The 21,809-nt window shown below is 34.7% G+C and overlaps 2 protein-coding genes across 2 annotated transcripts in view; both read right to left on the bottom strand.

The window, feature by feature from the left end:
- Window positions 1-10,749, bottom strand: part of LOC149801657 (uncharacterized) — a 54,457-nt gene extending 43,708 nt beyond the window's left edge. The window contains exon 1 of the mRNA XM_089955924.1: window positions 10,661-10,749. The gene's annotated coding sequence lies outside the window, so the exon portion shown is untranslated. The remainder of the gene's footprint in view (window positions 1-10,660) is intronic.
- Window positions 10,750-16,944: 6,195 nt separating this feature from the next.
- Window positions 16,945-21,809, bottom strand: part of LOC149801656 (chitin synthase chs-2-like) — a 152,781-nt gene continuing 147,916 nt past the window's right edge. Inside the window, exon 27 of the mRNA XM_089956824.1 lies at window positions 16,945-21,809. This exon is cut by the window's right edge and continues 2,056 nt beyond it. The gene's annotated coding sequence lies outside the window, so the exon portion shown is untranslated.

Here is a 21,809-nt window from a genome sequence, read left to right as displayed (position 1 = left end):
AGTAGTTGCTAATAATTTACATTTAATTTGAAGGATAAAAGCACATTTTGGAATTTTAATAAAAATTACTTAAAAATAATTGAAGTATATCACTGATAAAAAAAAACTATCAGCGATTTAAAATCTTTTATACAGTATATGAGTAGACCTGTTATATTTTTGTCTCTCTTTCTGTACTTTTACCTTTTTCGTTCTTTCTTTTATGTCTATGATCTCTAGGAATGCACACATGCAAGCACACACAAAATAAATTTTTTAAAATCAAGCTTACAGCGCCGTGCCGAAACAATGGGTTGTTAAATATCCATATTGATGGAGGTAAGGTTTCTTGCTTTTTCGTTAACTCTTACGGTACGTGGCCGGTAGCAGAATCACATTGTAATCGCACATTCAAGTTTTGCATTCTAATTCTAGCGTTTGCTAAAATATTTGCTGTCTGGATTTCAGACTGAGTTCAATATGTTTCTAGTAATTTTCTCAACGATTAGTGAGCAAGTTCTTTAGTGTTTTAGTGCACACTTACTCAGCGGTCCCCCTCTTTGGAAAATTATTTTTCTTTTTTCTTTCTTTAGCGAGACAGCATTTTTATAGTAAGAAATAACAGTTGTTACGGCTTACGTTGTAGACGTGGCTAAGACTCACTTGACGATTGTTCAATTAGAGATACATAACAGTATATTCCGACGCGAGTCTTTTGTCGTTTCAGTATTTGGGACATTAACGGTGAAATAGATCACTATGGAGGAATCTCTAGATGTTCCCAATTAAGGTGGATCAATGCTCTGAAAGTTTACGCCATGAAACTTGCCCGTGCGAAGTAGATACATTTCCAAGAAAAAGGTAACTTCGAAACGCCAAATGTTTGGTAAACGGCAATAAGATATCTCTTGTTTAGGCTCAAATGTTACCTTTAAAAAATATTTCCATCATGACAGCACGTGACATTCGTAACTGGACAACCCATTGCTTAGTGGATTCGACCAATACTGATTCGAAAACGCAAGCATAGTTTCTATCGCAAAAAATTACACTGGGAGTCCATTGATAAAAACATTATTGAACCAATTATTCAATTTGACCCTCTTAACAGATTATCAACAACATAGTAATTTTCAATGGTGCTGAATAATTTGTGTGATTTGTGTTTTACATGGTTATGATTTGCATTATTAAAACGGTGTTTTTATTTATAGGCATGCGAAATAATTTGTCCATTTCAACTTGATTTAATAACTAATATAAACTGCAAATAAAGTTGACATTGTCTCTGTTTGTAAAGTATAAAAACAATAGGTACTAATCCAAAGAGTTTCCATTTAAGTACCTTAGACAACCGAGTAAGGCCGCTAACCAATTCAATAGCAAACTTGATGAATTGTTACATAATCCAATAACTGGACACTACATATCCGAGTAGGGCTGCTAACCAATTCAATCGCTGCTAGCTTCATGATCGAGTAAATGGAAAATACCTTGGCCAACCGAGTAGGGTCTCTAACCAACTCAACAGCAAACTTGAGGAATTGTTATCTAATTCAGAAACTGGACAAAACTTTGCACATCCGAGTAGGGCTGCTTACCAATTCAATCGCAGTCGTGATAAATCGATTCATAATCGGGTGCCTGAAACACTGAAAAATTCATCTCTTTATTACTTCAACATTTTTTGTTCAATGCTTATAAATGTTATCTCAATGCACTTTAGTTTTCTGGGAAATATTTTAAACCGATGCATATGCAAATGATTCGGGAGAGAAGACCTCTCGACTTATCTCCTTGTTTTACGTATTGTAGTAAATTTAGAGTATGTGCACGTGGTTGTAGTGCCCCGTTTTAAGCAATTCTTAGATTTGTGTGATTACTTGTTTGATTATTGGAATTTGGCGCCATGGAAATATTCCTGGCCCGAACTAATGAGCTAATCAATAGGAGCAAACGTCACGGAGTGAAGTGTTAGTGTGTTTCCATGATGTCCTGGTTCACTAGTAGTGAATTCCGACCAAAACCGAATGACTGTCCCTGTCGTAAAATAGTACATATTAAAATCTAGTGGTATACATTGGTAGCGTGACTGCAAGGACAGCACTTACGGTATTAAACCGGTAAATTACACAAGGGCATAAATAAAAAGGGACTTGGCAGAGACCGTTTATGTCGCCATGCGGGCGAATATGGTGCAGTTATATCGGCGAAATGTGCCTGGAAAGCATACATTGACTGGCCTAAGGTGGCGGAGTTAAAATAGTTCCCATTGTTAGGGAGTACTCGTTTATGTTCTAAGGCGTGAACGGTTGGTGGTACGGAAACATAATGAAGCCAAAACACGCAGATGTACGGTTGATGGATAGTTGACAGTTTGGTTTATCTGTGGTCTTGCATTAATTAGAGGAAAATTTAGGTATAGAATGGACACGTCGGGCTTTCTGATTTACAACTGAGGTTGTATGGAAGTCTTTGGAAAGTCGGGGAAACTTATGACTTCTAGCGAGAATCGCGCCAGGGTTTGACAACCGCTCGGTCAAGTAAATACCCGTGTGCGTATAACAGTATGTTAGCAGTGTTGTTTAACGTCGGGAGATATTGCAAAATCGGGGGGTGGGTGGGATGTTTGTTTACATTTTTATTGACAAATCTTTACATAATCCGACATAAAACCTAATTTGCATTTAAACGGAAAATTATTTTTCTTTTTTCTTTCTTTAGCGAGACAGAATTTGTATGGTAAAATTTATGATCATGCTTTCCAGAACAAAAATGTGTATGAGCAATGTGTGAAGTATATGCACTTCCTCTATTAAACAGAAATGAACCATAAGTAATAACTTGTCCGCTTAGAATACGTACATTATATCAATCGTCGTGAATCAGAACATTTATCATTCGCCAGCCTTTATTATATACAATGTTTTTGTGTTTAATTTACATTTTGTAATGAATATTTATTAAACAACAATTGAATCGTGTATAAGAAAATGTAACCTCCAAATTGCGGCTTATTGGTTTGAAAATTTCAAGATTAACATTTCAATATCATTAATGCGAAATCAATATTCAGAGAATCTCTGCGGTTTGAAAAAATGAACTTTTTACGGTACGTACGACCCTTTATGGGACAGTATATATCTATTAGGACAGAACTTTTAAGTAAAAGTATTACGATTGAAATTTATTCTAAATTGTATTAAAAGTAATTTTTCATTAATTTATATTGAAAATAATTTTCCACTAAAATATATGGAGATCAAATTTATATATCTGTGAAATATAACTGTATGCTATTTTATAAAGATAGCACTTTACAATCAGGTGCAGAAACCCATACAATAATACAATAAATTTCGCTCGTAACTAAATATCAACAAATTGTCAGCACAAAATATACAATACATTTCGCTCGTAACTAAATGTCAACATTTGTCAGCACAAAGTACATTTTGCTCGTAACTAAAAATCAACAATTGTCAGCACAAAATACATTTCGCTCGTATCTAAATGTCATCAATTTAGATTTGGAGGAAAGCTGCAGAACATGCAAATTATTAATATATCAATACTGGATGCGTTGCGCAGATGGTACACACACGATCGCCATGGAAAAGTTCAAAGAGCATGTTCTCACTAACAGTGAGCAAACGAAAAGATGTATAAATAGCGAACCAGGCTTACGAAGAATTATTTCGTTGCTCCAGTCAGAACAGCTCTGCCTTTTCCTTACAGCGTTTCCGTACCTCATTCCCCAAGATGTGGTCGTATCTTCACGATTATTAGTGACACCCTTGTTATGATACAAAACCATGTCATAACATATCTACTTGTGTAAATTCTTCTCTCTCTTGCCTTGTTTAAAAGACTTGAAAAGTCATCTTAGATTAACTTTTGTTTTAAAACAATAAGCACAAATTAACTTTAAGTTTTGAAATAATAAGCCCAAATGATGAAAATGTTTTGTCGAAACGGACAATTATTTCACTCACTTACGGTGAATGCCTTATGATGAATATCAATTTTTATGATGAATAAAATAAATGTTTCAACCTTTGTTTTTTATTATGAAATAGGTGGTATGTAAATATATATTATTTAAAATGCAAGTTTATTTCAAGAGGATGTAAATTAGATGTCTGTCAAACATCTTTCATTGGCTGAGAATGAAAACCACGCCATTATTAAAATGAAGCTTTCTTTCTTAATTGTACCGCATGTACTCGCGTATAAATTTGAGTCAATGTGCAACAACAAAGATCTGTATCTACATAATGCGCCCGCAGATCAGGGTCTTCGTTGTTTGTTCTGATCACTGCTAAGAAACTGCACAGACATAGATCTGGTGGCGTATTATTTGGGTCTGTACAGATTGCAGTTGGACTCTTCTTATAAGCGGGTATATGCGGTAATATTATACTACCATGATAATGCTGGATTTTCTTTGCCGACTGACAACATAATGTCTGTAGAGTCAATTTTTGTAATGATGGCGAGGAAGTGGGAGTGAATTTATAAAATGTTTTCTGGACCGTTCCGGTGGCCTAGTGGTTAGAGCGTCCACCACGAATGCAGGAGGTCGAAGGTTCGAACCCGGGCCGAGTCATACCAAAGACTTATAAAAATGGTAAACAGCTGCCTCGCTAGGCTCTCAGCATTAAGACGTTAGCTTTCGGACTGGACTGCCTAAGGATAACGTAACTGGGTGGGATATCATGCTACACGTCTGCGGCATGATGCCCCAGTGGTTGACATCAATATAAACTGTCACACTTCAGACATCGTAGCGTTATGACTGAATATTTTTTAAAGTTACGTTAGCAATCCAAATCACACACAGACACACACACAATGTTTTCTACCTAAATACTAGATTTCAAGATTTACTTTAAAAAATCTTAAAGATCCCTTTTCGGTTGTACTCTACAATGTAACATATTTTGACTGAAGAATGCCATAATAAACAGTGTAAATAATGTTATTCTAAGGAACGATTTTTTAGGAAGATAAAGGAACATTAATATTTTAAAGAAATGACTAAGCATGTAATTAAAAAACAACATTTCTTATCTTTAAACATACCGAATTATCATACTGTCAACAGAATATTTGTGTCATTTGTATTCCGAATAAATGTTCAGTTTGTACAAGCTTTTGTGTAAATCAATTATTTGTATAAATTTCTAAAGTATGAATATATTCGAAACTTCATGCCTAAACCTAAAACATGCACTATGTAGCGGTGTTGTCATTCAAGCACACTTTGTTGTCATTCAGGCACACTTTGTTGTCATTCAGGCACACTTTGTTGTCATTCAAGCACACTTTTTCGTTAATTTTGTTATTATTTTTTTACTTTGACTGAAAATAGTAAAGTCATAGCGAATTAACTTAAAAGGCATTATAGTCAAAGTGCTCTTTAAATTTTAAGTGAGATTTAAAATTCTATAATTTATATATTTATATATGCCTCAGATGCAACTATTCCATTACTGTTAAAGCGTATATTTTAGTCTAATAGCGACTTCTGAAGGAAGCCAAATTACAGTTGAACCATAACGGGTATGGCTTAAACCCCATACAGTTGAACCACAACGAGTATAGCTAAAACCCCATAGTGTTGAACCACAACGAGTATAACTAAAACCCCATACAGTTGAACCACAACCAGTATAGCTAAAACTCCATAGAGTTTAACCACACAAGTATAGCTTAAAGTATAGCTAAAGCTCCATAGAGTTGAACCACAACGAGTATAGCTAAAACCCCATACTGTTGAACCACAACGAGTATAGATAACCCCCATACTGTTGAACCACGAGTATAGCTAAAACCCCATACAGTTGAACCACAACGAGTATAGCTAATACCTCATACTGTTGAACCACAACGAGTATAGATAAACCCCCATACAGTTGAACCATAACGAGTATAGCTAAAACTCCATACAGTTGAACCGTAACGAGTATAGCTAATACCTCATACAGTTGAACCACGAGTACAGCTAATACCTCATACAGTTGAACCACGAGTACAGCTAATACCTCATACTGTTGAACCACGAGTACAGCTAATACCTCATACTGTTGAACCACAACGATTATATTCATCGATTCTCGACAGTGATTAATTGAGTAATCCCTTTTTTGCAAATTTTCATCATTGCTACACCTTTTCAGATTGCATGATACTAATTTCATAATACATAGATGCATGATGTTTAAAGTTATTTTATATTGCTCATGTACATAATGCACACATAGTTAAGAATTTTTGAAATTCTTGACTATAGAAGGCTAGAACGTTTCTGCGTTATTTTCATTCGACGATGCTAGTCCTGAAAATGGTCTCACGTCCAAGCTAATCAGTCAGCCACCTTTACTCTTGGACATTTAACTGTTCATACTTCATTACAACAACAACAACAACAACAACAATAATAATAATAATAATAATAATAATAATAGGAAGTCGTATTGTATGGTACATATCTATTCATCATGCGGTACAAAAATATGTTTTAGTGCGATACAAAAGAACATCGTATCTGTTGTATGTGTTGTAAATGAAAGAAATCATTATTGCATTTTCTATAATTGGGTGAAATATAAATATATACTACATGGTAATCATACAAACTAATTTAAAGAGAACCCTAAATTCGTCAGAGAGCAAGTTCTATTATTATCGATCTAAAGTCTTATGCAGCAGGCGTCGATGATAAAACGATTTCTCTGACAGCAGGAGTCGATGATAAAACGATTTCTCTGACCTTTACGGCTTTTATAGTAAAAGCTGCTAAATATGTCATCGGAATTTTATCTTAACTCATTTTCTATGAAAGTTCTATATTTTTCTAAGGTTGACAATTGATATACGAAGGTGAATACACATTTTCTTCATAAATCTCAATATAGTGGACAAGCAGGAATATAAAGTAATAAAATGGAATTCATTTTCTCTGTTCACTTCACAAATTTGACATAAGCTTTCTTCATAACAAATATTTTGATATCCTCCTGTGCTACCTCTGACTGGGAAGTTCCCTTCTCTAAGCATAGCTATTATATTAAAAAATTGCTATCTCCTAACAGTTTTAGGTATCTTTGACAAGTGAATTCTAAAACCAATGACCCATCTGCATACTAATTGTTCCTAATTCATTGGATTATACTTAGATGTACCAAGAATGTATTTATAACATGACAAATTAACTTTTTTAATAGCATAATCGTGAAAGCCCCAAACCTCAGCCCCATAGTTAAGGATGGGAGCTATCTTCGAGACCAATCCAGCTACGGGTAATTTGCCAAATTTTTAAAGACTCTGATTCAATACATGCATAGCCTTCAGCGCCTGCAAGGATATATAGTTTTCTGGCACATATAAAAGTAGTTTTTAACAAAATAAGAATACTAGATACTTATAATTGATTAAATTTTTTCCTCTGTATGGCCATATTACAACTTTTAGTAACTTCTGAGGTATCCACCTCTGCAAAATACATTCACTTTTTATTTCCACTTTAGGCAGTATGTATGCAGACTAATGAGCAAATTTTGCAACTGATGAGCAGCGTCAGTAAATTAAATCGCCTGCTTACAACAGTAAAAATAGTTCTAAGGTTTCTACCGACACTCCGCTGTTTCCGTCAGCTAAAAATGGTTTCAAATCATTCAAAAATAAATAATAGAGTAAGGGCTATAGAACACAACCTTGGCGTACGCCCATTAGACAATTAAACACATAGGTAATATAATTGTTGAACTTAACATCATTATAAATGGTCCCGATGATTTTAACATTTTCCACTATTATATTTTCACTGGCTCGCTTTCGGTACAGGACACGTCTCTCGATCCTGTCAAAGGGATTTTTATATTCTATATATGATGCATAGAATCCACCCCTATGTTTCCTTAAATAATTGCAACTTACTGGATATAATATAAATATATTATCTGTTGTAGAGTAACCCTCTCTAAATCCGGCTTGCTTTACGCATAATAATTCATTTTAGTCCACCCACTAAGTTAAATTATTATTTAAAATCGATGTAAACTCTCTGCTTAATACAGGTAATAGACTAATGCCTCTGTCATTGAAGGGTTCGTTTGCATCCCATTTCTTCCAAATTGGTATAATGATAGTCGTTGACCAATATTCTAGATAATATCCAACATCAAAACGTTTAGTAAATAATATTGTAAATATTGATGCAATTATGTTGCCCGAGCGTATAAAGAAATCGCTGGATAAAGCATCTACTCTAGCATTTGTGTCACGTTTCAGTTTACATCATCTTCAGTGATTGTTTTATCTATACTTTCATGAACTAGTTCAATGTCTTCATTTTACTGCATATGGTCAACAGAACTGGAAAAATTTAATAAGTCTGAAAAAGATTCACACCAAGTTGCAGATGTGCTACTGTTTGTGCACCAATACTCGGATTCTTTGCAAGACGCCAAAAACAAGTTTGTATTTTTAGAGCATAATGCAGATAAAAGGTTATTTTTTCATTTAATTCATGATTCTTTTGCTTGCATCTTGTAAGAGATTTATACGTATTTCTATAGAATTCATTATCTTCAAATGATTCATTAGTACCTTTTCATCTGAACTGCCTTAGACATCTTAAGGCTTTACTTTTGGCGGCTATGCAATCTCTTTCAAATTAAGACTGACATTTAGCAAGTTTTCTTGACGCTGTCACATCTAGATTTCGCTTTCTATTGATTGTCTTCATTATGTTTGCTTCATCGTGGTAAATATCAGTAACTGCTTCAACTCATTCACTGAGTTTGTTATTATTTATATCATTTAAAATCTAATAATAATAATAATAATAATAATAACTTTCTAATGGTTCTGTGTAGTATATGAGATATGCAAATACGAGGTGTGATAATAATAACGTCATAGAATTTCTGGCTAAAGATGTTGCTGAGCTAAACAATTAAATTTACACAACCGTTTTTGAAACAAATGAAAAACTAGACTCGTGAAGGGGACAGTTCATGTGATAAAATGAAGGCTCCATCAGGATGACATTTTGGTTTTACAACAATTTTTTTCATACCTATGGATAACCAAAGTTTTACATGTGTTACACAAGGATTGACATAAATGCCAACTGTTTCCTTTGCATCAAAATCTTAGTGCGGGTATCCAGAGGGGAAAAACGCGTGACTTCACCATGTTACAATCGATTAGCGTCGGATTTCTCATCAGTAGCCATTTTCAGCACGTACCGCATGCACCTTAGACAAATATTGTTTTGAATACAACAAGGGATTTGGTTGTCTCCAATTCACGCGAAAGAAACGAGTCGCATTTCAATATTGTGTTATAGCTCTAATCAATGAACTGCATCCGTTGCAATAAATATTAATTAATCAATCACTCCAAAGATATTTGACGACCTTGGACAAAATATTTGCTGTAAGTAGTCATAATGCAGCTAAAAGTTCATAAACAAATTCATATCAACAAAATCTGAATTCTTTTTAAACTACTCACACTTCTAAATATGATAACTTTGAGATGACCTGGCATGTTTGAAACCAGCGACTGAATGTGATATTTCATTTGCACGCAAAATTATCAACATGATTTGGTTTGCGAAAGAGGTATTCTGCAACTCAAAGAGAGCAAAGAAACAGAATGTAACAAAACATAAACTTGGCAAGAATACACTAAATTAATATATCAACAATAGACAACGAACCTAAAAAAATAAATACCTGTACCTGAACGAGAACAAACCTGCACATTCCCGAAAGAAACTCTGTCTGTCTGTCTGTCTGTCTGTCTCTCTCTCTCTCTCTCTCTCTCTCTCTCTCTCTATATATATATATATAATGTGTGTGTGTGAGCAAAAACTGAAAATGGACAAGTATTTTAAAACCAGTTTTCAACTATTTCTTTTTCTTTCCCCGGTTAATAACTCTTGTTGTTTGCAGATGAGCTTCTCTAATTCAGCCATGGATTATTCTAATGGATTGTACTAAGTGTTTGTTTTGTTGATATATAAGTTGCCTTTTCCCATGAATCTGTGCTTATTAGCTCAAAACAGTGGAAAACCTTTGTTATTGCGCCATTGCCAACGTTTGATAAATGTATCTATATTAAAATTGGTAATGGTGCGGGAACTAGTTGCTAACGTTTCGAGTCCGTTAACAGGGAACGTTTTAACTGAAACTTTTAACCGCAATTTCGTTTACACTTCATTTGTGAATTTACGCCGAGGAAATTGGAGCTGCGTGCCTTGCGCTAAGTGTCTGTCGAAAGTTAAGGACACACCAAGGCAGCCTACCTGAACTGGCTGGCTTGAACGGGTGTATGGAACCCGTGACGTTTGGATTACGAGTCAGGTGCTCTATCAACTACGCTGCTCCATTTGTCAGGGAGAACGGAGATAAAATTACGAGGACAAAAAAGATATTCAACATAAAATCCTGAACATTCTAAAACATATACATCATGAGGCGATAGAGCTAGATGTTAAATGAAAAAAGGAAGCAATACTTGGACATATAAATTTCACGCATTCTATATTTGTATATGGTGATGACAATGTAGATAATCTTAACATTATAAATGAAGACACGCACTATGTTAAATTGGTAGAGAGTCACGTATAAGTAGGACATATCAGGTTCTGATTAAAGCTTACCTTCAATAGTACAGTTTGTAGATTCTTGTCTTAAAACCTACTTTTCGTATATAGGCAAGTCTGGAGATGTCCACATAATTATAAACGACTATTAATGTCCAGCAAGAACTTACCTCTTTCTTATATTTATATATATAGAACCTTCACTCATTCGGAGATTCAGGTTGACAACCTAATAATTCAAGACATCGGTAGGTGTCTAGTGGCCAATCATGTGCGCGAGAAGAAAAATACGGTTTGGCGGCAGTTATACTGGTGTAGTGGCCACAAATATTTTTATATCATCCGGAAATATATATGGATCAGAACAAAGATTCAACGTTCTTTACCTATTAACTCGATAGTATTCTCGTGTGGCTTTCACCTCTGATACTTCATTGCAAAAACTAGCTTGATTTATCGCGTTGCATAATCATCATTCAGTTATACCTGTCAGTTAAAACATTTACTATTTGTCAGCATAAAACATTTTTATCCAAAACTATTGCTGCATTTTAAAATTCAAACTCTGACTCACAAGGTAATCAAAATGCCAAATTTCGGAATAGTCACATTGCCTACATTCATCGCCGTTTACATTCATAGGCATTAAGTTGCAATTGATGCGATGACAAGCTGATGAAAAGCATGGTCATATCAGAGTGAACAGATCCTTTAAGTATCAATCAAATAGAACTCCAAAACTTGTGTGAATGGTTTTCAGACGTTTGTTCCGTTAGGAGCAGTTACAATCAATTCCGAATAACACGAACACCTCCACCCCTCCTCATCTTACTTCGGAAAGTTAACTCCAATAAATTTCCACATTTGCTTATCCTTCTTCCAAAGTTATCACACAGCTATAGAGTTACTATTATGCTCAAAATCTGACACTGTCACATTTTCTTTATTCGCTAGAAAGGCAGTATTGGAGATGTTACCGTCATTTCGCTATAGTGTGCGTCGGCAAGCTGACGTTACTGTTGGATAGAAAACCATTTACGTTGTAGCGTAGAGCTGGCAGTTAAAAAGATTGCTGTTCGGTTTATGTTGTATATTAGAACAAGCCATGGTTTGCGGCATATATTTTCACTTGTGCATGGGTTATTGCACGTGTTCTTTTCTAAACATTTTAAAAATTGACCTAATTTTTACTAAATATTTTTCTTAATCCGTGTATCCGAATGGTTGAATGCCAAACTCGCTCTTGGCTGGAAACTAGTCCCGTTTTATATGGTCTTGGTAGTGATGTTATAATACACTGTTTACAAAAGCCCCATTGCCATTGTATACAGCAAGCAGTGAACAACTTCTGTCTAAGTCTAGGTCAATGTCCGTATCTAGGTTTGCTGTTAAAAAAAATATTCATCATGTTGGAAGACATTTTTGAAAAATTCTGGAGGTGTGAAATCAAGGTTTCCAATTTAATAATATTAAATGGCAACATGTCAGCATAAATTTGATTGTAAACTATGTAAACCAATCACTGCTATGAGAATTAATTGCTAGATCGTCATGTGAGTGTGCCTGCTACGCACCGATTGATTACCATTATCTTTTGGTGATGTGCACTTAGTCGTGAGGAAATATGGGCTCGTATGTAAAGACAGGGCAGTAGGTACCGTTTACCCACGTACGTGCGATCGACTCTCCGTAGAGACGAATTAAAAATTATCTAACCTGTATGATATTATTATTTGTTTTAATATATAAAAACTTTTTCTAGTTTGAATTGAATCAGCAATCAAGACACTGTAATTTCACTAGATTTAAATAATTGAGTTCATTGTGTTTTCTATGAGGATTGGCGTAATGGGAGTTTTAACAGATACAAAAGAAGATTGAGAAAATGATTGAATTTACTAGCTTTATTGACATAAAACGAGTAGTGAGTCAATGAAGTTAGAGATTTAGGTACGAAGTTAGGAAGGTTAGCAGGTCAATATAGGTTGGTAGATTGATGAATGTGGATCTCTATAAAAGTATTATAAAAGTAAATCTGAATCTAAAGATCACCTTCTTGATGCAAATCACGTGTCTGTCGTTTTATAAATAGAATTTCTATGAGTCTCCGTTTTATTGAAGACACTAGTCTATAAAGGACATAATTCTACTTTCACTGATTGTATGTATGTATGTATGTATGTATGTATGTCATACTGTAAGCTGCACAATCCCATATATGTCGTCATATAATGCGCCGTTTGTTGTTGTTGTTGTTGTTGTGGCGTTTAACGCCATTGTTCAGCACATGAAATTCTATGCATGGCGGCCAGTATTAATGGTGGAGGATCAATCCGGGAAAACCCTGGGAAGAACCACCGACCCACGAGAAGCTACTGGCAAGCTTTCTCACATACCCACATTGGCCGAATCCTAGGCTCAAACCCACGGAGACAGAGATGAGGTGGCAGTGATCCGTAACGGAGAACGCTTTAGACCACTCGGCCACTCGGTTCCCCTTATAATGCGCCGGTAGATCTAGGTCTACGCAGCTTGCAGTAGTAATAAGTAAAACAAACATCATAGGCTTTGATCTGCGGGCGCATTATGCGACGGCAGATAACTGTTGTTTGCAGCTGGACTCGCCTCATAAGCGAGTACATGCGGTTTTTTGATGCCGATACTAGGATATTGTAGTTGTGACAGAATATCTACATTTTTTTTAGTTATGAGTGAACGTAGGAAATGATGTAACGAATGGCCAGATATATTTAACACAAGCGTCCTGCAAACAGTGGCAAATATTTTGTTGAATTTAAGAGCGGATTTCAGTATTGGAGGAACGTTTGGTTAATTTTTGTTTTCGTGTGTATTTTTTTTTTTTTTGGTGGTGTCATTTTCACGAACTAGCACATGATACATTTATGCTAACAGTGACTGGGGTGGGTTGGGGTGGGGTAGACAGCTACATCAATAGTGACTGAGCTAAGGTAGATAGCAGAGGAGTGACAGAAGTGACACAGCTGACTTGATCCTGGTACCTTTGTAAGTTATAACCACAAACATGATAGATTTTATAGGATTCGAATTTGAGATGTGTGTAATGTATTGGCTTAAAGTTGCCGACGTTTCTATTCTTTACTGAAACGTCTAATGTTTTAACTGGATACAGGCGAAGATTCTTTCCGAAAATTTGTTTAAATTGTTCCTTGTTAGATACAGTTGGGTGTATCATGGTTCTGTGTGCAGTCAAGGCATTGTGTTCCACTGGACCCTTGTGTCATGAAACCTCATACTCGGCAAAACTTTCGCATATCAATTTCGCCGAGAATGGACGAAGTCAAAGAACTACCAGTTGTGCGATAGTACGGCCATCACAAGAGTTTTCTTCCATTTTACCAATGATCGGTGTATATAGTCGGACATTGATCTGATTCCTTCGTATTTATATATATGGACAAAGGCATGTGTATCTTTAATAACTGTCATTCGAGGACCTCGGATTTGATGGATTTCTGTTGACATGCGCATTTTGTGATGAAAACATTCTGCTCTTTTGGGTTACGAACCTTTTGTCTTCGAGTTCCGCTTTACACTGAAGCAGAAAAAGATAGATAACACAATTGTGCATGTCATTATGTCTAACCGTCAGTAAAATCTTGGCTTGTCATACGTACAACTAGTTTACATTTATTTGCAGTTAACTAGCCTTATGTACTACCGTCTTTTTCAGGAATATTTTACCCCAGATACGATTTTCTTCTTTGGGTGAAAATCTGCTGATGAGACTTTTTGTGTTAGGGAAACCCAGTGATAAAAAGTGTCCCTTTAACACACGCACATTAGGCGAGTTCAGATCATATTGTAAATTATTCGCTTTTCACACACACACACACACACACCTAATTCAAAACAAGAATCCTTAGGTATGTAACTAGAGTCAATATTTGCTCACTCATGGTCATCAACCCGTCATTGTTATGACAGTAATGACTATGTTGCACTAATGCCAAAACAAAACAATTACTGTGTAAGTGACAATAATTATATTCACGTGTTTAATCGACAAAGAAGTACCAATACTATTAATAAGTCGCGTCGAGCCTTTGTTGCGAACTTTCTCGTGCCATAAAACCTATGAATCAATGATTTCACTACTTAACCTGTTTTTTACCATACTGTACAAGGGGCCCCGAGTGGCCGAGTGGTCTAACGCGCTCTCCGTTACGGATCACTGCCATCTCACCTCTGTCTACGTGGGTTCGAGTCTCGGATTCAGCCAATATGGGTATGTGAGAAAGCTTGCCAGTAGCTTCTCGTGGGTCGGTGGTTCTTTCCGGGGTTTTCTCGGGTTCTTCCTCCACCATTAATACTGGCCGCCATGTATAGCCTATCGTGTGCTGAAAAATGGCGTTAAACCCTACAACAACAACAACAACCATACTGTACAGTATCCTAACTACTGTGAAAATCTACAATTACGAGTCTTACATATGAGAGTGTAGCACAGTTAAAAGCAATACGCACTATAGTGGCTGTGCCACGCGGAAAATTGTACATTTGCTTTCGTTACACTACATTTTATTTTCCTTATTATCCCTGTCAATATGTTGAATATCATCTTTTTTTAAAACAATCAAGCACCACCCTTTATCTGATACCACTAGTCCAATGTTGTCAACTATCAGGCATTGTTACCAAAGTAAAACTGGTATGTCTTGTACTGCAAATTGGCGTCCATAGTTCTACTTGTACTGCAAATTTGGCGTCCATAGTTCTACTTCACTCTGTCAGATAAAAAGGAAGACAGAGAGAGAGAAGCTGGTGTGGATGGAAACATCACGGGCAGACGATAGGGAATTGATTGATAGTGGACAGTGAAAGAGGAAAGGGATCAAGAAAGAAAAGGATGCGTGAATTCGAACTTTTGTGCTTAAAGTGAATGTCAGCCGTTGGAACAGGGAGTGTTTTATTTTTAACAGCTAAGTGAGAAAAAAAAAATGATTGAAACTGGAACTATACATTTTTAAAAAAAAATTAAGTGTGTACTTTATTGCCCAACATACATTTTTCTCGTCTAATTCTTGATAATAATTTAATTATCAGAACTAAATATTTGACCAGTCAAATAAAATACAGCAACTTTTGCATGAAAGTGTAGTGTCGAGAAAAGTCTAGAACTAGTATAGGGCTGCATGTATTGTAACATGTACATATCTAGAATGAGTGACAAATAATTTCTTAAGAATGTGCGAGTTATATCATTCCATCAATTCCGAAGCTCCCAAAATATCTTTTCATCCATTCTGTGAAGTTTCCCAAAATATCTTTTCATCCATTCTGTGAAGTTTCCCAAAATATCTTTTCATCCATTCTGTGAAGTTTCCCAAAATATCTTTTCATCCATTCTGTGAAGTTTCCCAATATATATGTTTATCATTTCTGTCAAGTTCCCTAATATGTCTTTCAGTCATCTGTAGTGTTTATTTAAAGTCTCCGTAACGTATCTTTCACACAAATGTGTGATAAATCAACTGAACTGTCACGTAAAAGGTGGTCGAATGTTCATGTAAAATATATCCACCAATAGAAGAAATATGTATCTTGTCACAATCTCGCTTATTTGGAAAGTTCTTGGAAAGTACAAGGAGGACTGTCGTCCCTTCTCAGACATTCGCCACAACTCACATACATGTTGGTGATCCCGCAAGACTTCTAACTATTACACTTTTTAATATAAAAAAATGCACGGATATGGCCATGTTAACTTATAGGTCTTTTACTGAATTTGAACCTACTATCTAGGGTCACTATAAAGTATTTGAGTTTCATACAGGCGATGAATTTGCTAACCAGTCGTATTATTGTGCTGTAACTGTTTATTTGTTTTCAAATAAATAGATCATAGCGAAGTTTTCCTCCTCATTCACATTCGATTTCGCCTGTTCAACAATACTTTATAATGGTTTCAAATAAAGAAGCGCAAGGGACAATTTTATGCTTGACCTTTAAATTTCTTTTTAAAAAAATTAAAGAGATGTTTCTGCCTCACGAGAAGGTATTCGTTTTATGTTATACGTATTTTCTGTTACCATACGTACAGGTTCGTTGGTTTCTCAGATAACTGTTTGTTCTATTGTAATCTTTGACAGGAGAAAAATAAATGTTAAAGTAATACAGATCTGTTTTGACGTCTCCAAGAGAAATGATAATAAATTAAACAAACAGGATCTACATGTGCAAACAAAATTTTTAACAGTAAAGTCTTATATTAGTTGTTTAGGCTCGAATAAACAGTAACACAAGAAAGAGTAAAAACAACATGCTTTGAAAAACATATAATAATTTATTTCCCTGGAAAGTTCTGTAAAAATGAAAAGAGTATGAACTTACGGTTTTAAGAATCAAATCCCAAAATAATCCAAGATTTTAAAAAAAACGAATAAAATGTTTGAAGCCCTAATGACAAAATGTTCTAATGATTTCACGTTCGAGTCCCGACCAAGAATCCAAGATGGAAGACGATGACGTAGGCTGTAATATGTAGTGTTGAAGTCTACAGTTCCTTGTAGAAACAAGAAATATCACTCCGGGTTTTGGAAATCTGAATACATTATTTATAAGAATTTTGTCTTTGATTTAGAATCTCACATGAGCAGACGTATTTTACAGGAAAAAAGAATTAATCCTTTTGAATCCAAGTACTTTGAAATAACTCCAAACAGCACATCATACACCTTCCAGTGTAAAGAAAAAGCAAAGTTACTACTGAGAATATCTCTCCAAAACAAAGGTTATATCGCATTCTAAAATGCAAAAAGTGGGTAACGTGATCATGTTCCAGAACCTCGTAGAAATTACTTGTTAAAGATCACGTACACCCAGTGTTGCCCTGACGAAAACCAATCATTTTACTCTAAGAAATAAAATAAAAATATTGTTTATATCTTAAGTCAGTAGTCCCATCATGATCATCTACAACAACCAATCATTTTAAAATAAAAATAGAACTTATGTACGTGGTTTCTACTAATTTTGAATCAAGGTCAGAATCTAGGTCAACACCTGGTATTTATAAAACGAACAGTCAAGGTCAAACTATTTTCTGGAAAAAGTATAATCTCCAGTGAATAAATTTACATCACAATGAAAAATAAATAAGATTTAAAACTGACAAACAAACAATTAAATTGAAATAAATTTATATTAAATCAGACTAAATTAAATCAAATATACATAACTAAAGAAATGATTCAAAACTATTGTCACTTAAAGGAATTTCATGAACAAAGAAAACCTATGATTTTGAACATATATTCTAAACAACACAAGTCTAACAGTTTTATTAGAGGGTATTTAAACTATGGAAAGCATGTTCGAACTAGCAAAGTGCATACTAAACAAGTTCTTTATTTTATTTATGCATATACACAATAATAATAATATTAGCTAGTGAATGGGAGACTGTATTCAGAAACAAGATCACCTCTAACTCGTAAGTTAAAATGTATTACTTTTGCTCAAGGAATACATCCGCAAACTATTCTTATGATTGAGACTGAGCCAAATATTGAAACATACAAATGATATTCAACAATCAGTATGCATCTAGAAAAACTTCGTAGTTTCCTAATTCTATTTACACATAAACATAACCACAATTTTTAAAGTTAATAATGAAAAGGTTAAAAATAAAATAACTTATCAAATTTCAATAACTAAACACATTTTATTTGCACAGAACAAAACAGCACACAAATTTAAATATTCAGATTCGGACAAAAAACATTTAACATGAAATACATCTTGAAAAAAGTATTCCTATAGTTAACAAAACATGTTGAAAAAAGTATTGCTACAAGTAACAAAACATGTTGAAATATTGCTATACTTAACAAAACATGTTGAAAAAAGTATTGCTACAGGTAACAAAACATATTGAAGTATTCCTATATTTAACACAACATGTTGGAAAAAGTATTGCTACACATAACAAAACATATCGAAGTATTAGAAAACATATAAATTTATAAATTAGAGAAAACCGATCTTTTGAATACGCAAAAATTTGCAATGACATCAATGTTTTGACAAATGACGACTAAGGAAACTCCAGATAAATAATGTCATATTAGTGATTAACACACGAATCTAGGGTTAGTTAAAGACCGACCAGGGACATTAAGGTTGCGTTTTATTGAAGAAGATTTTTAATGATACATGCTGACATTAAGGAAAGTTAGTCGAGGTAAACACGACGAAAGTATGTCAATGTGGTCATGCAAGCACATTTCCTCAAATTAAATTTAAATATTGTTGTTCTAAAATTTCCCACTAATATAGCTGAACAAAAGTTTATTCAAAAGTGATATAAATGAACGTGCAGACAAAAATTATTTTTTCGCTATGGACTTTTACAAGGGTGGCAAAATACTAAAAGATGAAATCAGGTCTACCATCATTTGTATTATCCTAGTCTAGAAAGAAGCATGCCATGACAGAAATAGACAAGCGATGTTCCGATCGACGGTCTCTCCTAAGAAACAACAGGGGCTTTTTTTTAGACATGCGGAGCATTCTTTGTGATATCTCAGTGTGCAACATTCAATCCGGTTCGAAATGGATCACACCTTTAGGTTAACATGGTCCAATATGTCCACTATCTTAATAATGATTTTACCGTATGTATTTCTCGAGGAGTATAAATAATAATATTCTAATAGAATATGGATTAATAGGATCCAAATAAAGTCAAACCTTTCCATTTATAAGTCTGTGTAATCAAAATTGTAAAAAGGTTTGCCGGTACTGAAACCGAACATGACCTGTATGGATTCTAGTATAACCTTTAGCATGAAAGGTATATAGAATTAATGGTTTAATAAATTTGACTGAGATTAAGTGCAAACAATTTCAAATACAAATACACGTAAAAAAATGTAGGAGACGAATAAATGCAGAACCTTGCTTGGAAAATGTTTAAACTAAAGTACTGATCATCCAAGCGTGCTGTGCCGACTATTTCAGCTATCGGTGCTAGTTTTTGAAAATCTGATTACAAATACCTTTAAATGGCTTGTTAATCAATATTCCTTGCAAGATCATCATATAACCTTCCAGGAAATATTTTTGACAAAGTCATTTTTAAAGTATGGAAACATTTCTAGATAGGCCAACCGAAAGGTGTCATCCAGCGTAAACCGTTATTACATTTTGTGTGCTTGTTGAATACGAGAAATGCTGTAGGGTGGAGCGGCCAAAAGGCCATTGGTAGAGAAATCGAGGGCGTTTTAGCGCACAAATCCCCACCATACAGTATCACTAGTATCACAGGAGACAATATTATTTAACTGACTTTATTGTAAGATCACGACTTTCTTTAAGATTATTATATGTTGGACTTTCTTTTCTTCACAAGTTACATCTTTCCATGATGCGGCTCTTTTCCATCATTCTGTCTTTCTTCTAAGCTACATGATCTCACAAAATACATGTTGTTATTTATTTTTAACACCTCACGCGACCATGCTCGTGTCTTTCTAAACTCGTCAACAATTGTCATTTGTACATGTGATGTTTTGTTGAGTAAGACAGCTATTTCTTCTGCTGCGAAAATTGAATTGAAGTGCAAAAGACTTTGTTCAACTTACGTTTATCTGGAAATATTACATTGCTTATTTTATGGGTTACAACAAGTTTTGCGGAATTTATACATGCAAAATATACTGTTAATATGAACCAAACTGTGCATACGGACGACACTACTCTGGTGTATTTCGGGATATGATTCTTGCAGCAATTATCATGAAAGTTAGTGTTTGTTTTTCACGTTTTTCTATTCCACGCATAAATTCAATTTTATCTTTTCGCCGTTTGATGTTTTCTTTCATTGTTCATTTACAGGCAAGCAAAATACATACACTCAGTTTCGCTGTCCGTCATTTCGTTCTCTGTTTCGGTTTCAAAAATGTATTCTCTCCTCTCGTCCCCTTTCTCTCTCCATTACATAAAATGTGATACTTTCTCCCGTCGATTGATTTTATTTTTTTTCGCAATTTAAGATTTTCTTATATAGAATGACACACTAAACACGAAAAGCTGCTAATAACTTCAATCCGACCGGATCAGCAGATGTCATTAATCTAAATTCAAGTTGGTAACGCGCATTTGTTGAATAACAATTACTGGTAACGTACTGCCTGACCCGACGTCCGCTGTTCTCGATCCAACGTTTGTGCCAGCCGCCATCATAAAAAACCATAACAATGGATAATTTTCGTCTTAACATTTTGCGATGACGCCTAAGGTGAAAAATCTCGCTGGAAAGAGCAGACTTTCCGAAAACTCTATTAACATTTAGAACAAAAAGTAATTTTACATTTAAGATCAATACGTGATCACCTTGGCTCACATTTTACAAGAAGGAACTAGTGATAAATAGAAAAATAAACGGGGAGAGAAGACAGTCTTCCCAAATAAATCTCTCGAAGCAGATCTGCAATGACAAAAATCGAGACCTATTACTAAAAACCTTAAGTACCCGTTTAAAATTAGTACAGTCACTCTAAATTCGGTTATGCATGCACACAAAAGTCCTAGTATAAAATGAAAGAAAATATGAAATTGTCATTTCTAGCATTATTGAGAACATTTTCTGACATTTTGGTTCCGATTTTTAGCGGCATACTAAAGACCAACAACAAGCAAATAAATGCATCTTTTATCCACACGTGAAATACAAAGGTTACCAAATACCTGTTAGGTGTTGCTACGTCTTAAATATATCGATCGTGTTCTGGTGCGTGGGTAAGCTTGCGTTCAGCTTGTATTGTTTCGTTCATTAGACAAAGTTTTATTGTATCTTATATATTAATTCGTGGTTCTATTTAGAAACATCATTATCGTGGGATGGGGGTCGTCGAAAACGTTACTAAAGTTCTTTATGAATTTGAATCTGAATCGACCGCCGTGAAGTTCGTTTTACACTGCTCAAAATAAACCAAGACCCACATACCTGCATGGTTCTAAATGAAAATGATCGTTGAAATAAAATATATTTTTTACTAATGTCAGTGGTTTTATGTCCCTAAACACTTGTAATATTCGTGTCTTATACAGTCGATATAAACTATCCTAACATCGTGTTATTATTTTCCTTGTCTTTTTTTTATACATATCGTTTAGGCAAGGGGAGAATAACTACTATTGAGACATAACTGCTCAAAAT

Source organism: Sinohyriopsis cumingii, chromosome 4 (genome assembly GCF_028554795.1).
Source record: "Sinohyriopsis cumingii isolate HCF-2022 chromosome 4, ASM2855479v2, whole genome shotgun sequence".
NCBI classification, from domain to species: Eukaryota; Metazoa; Mollusca; class Bivalvia; order Unionida; family Unionidae; genus Sinohyriopsis; species Sinohyriopsis cumingii.
The sequence above is the reverse complement of the archived record's forward strand: the minus strand, read 5'-3'. Positions and strand labels throughout refer to the sequence as shown.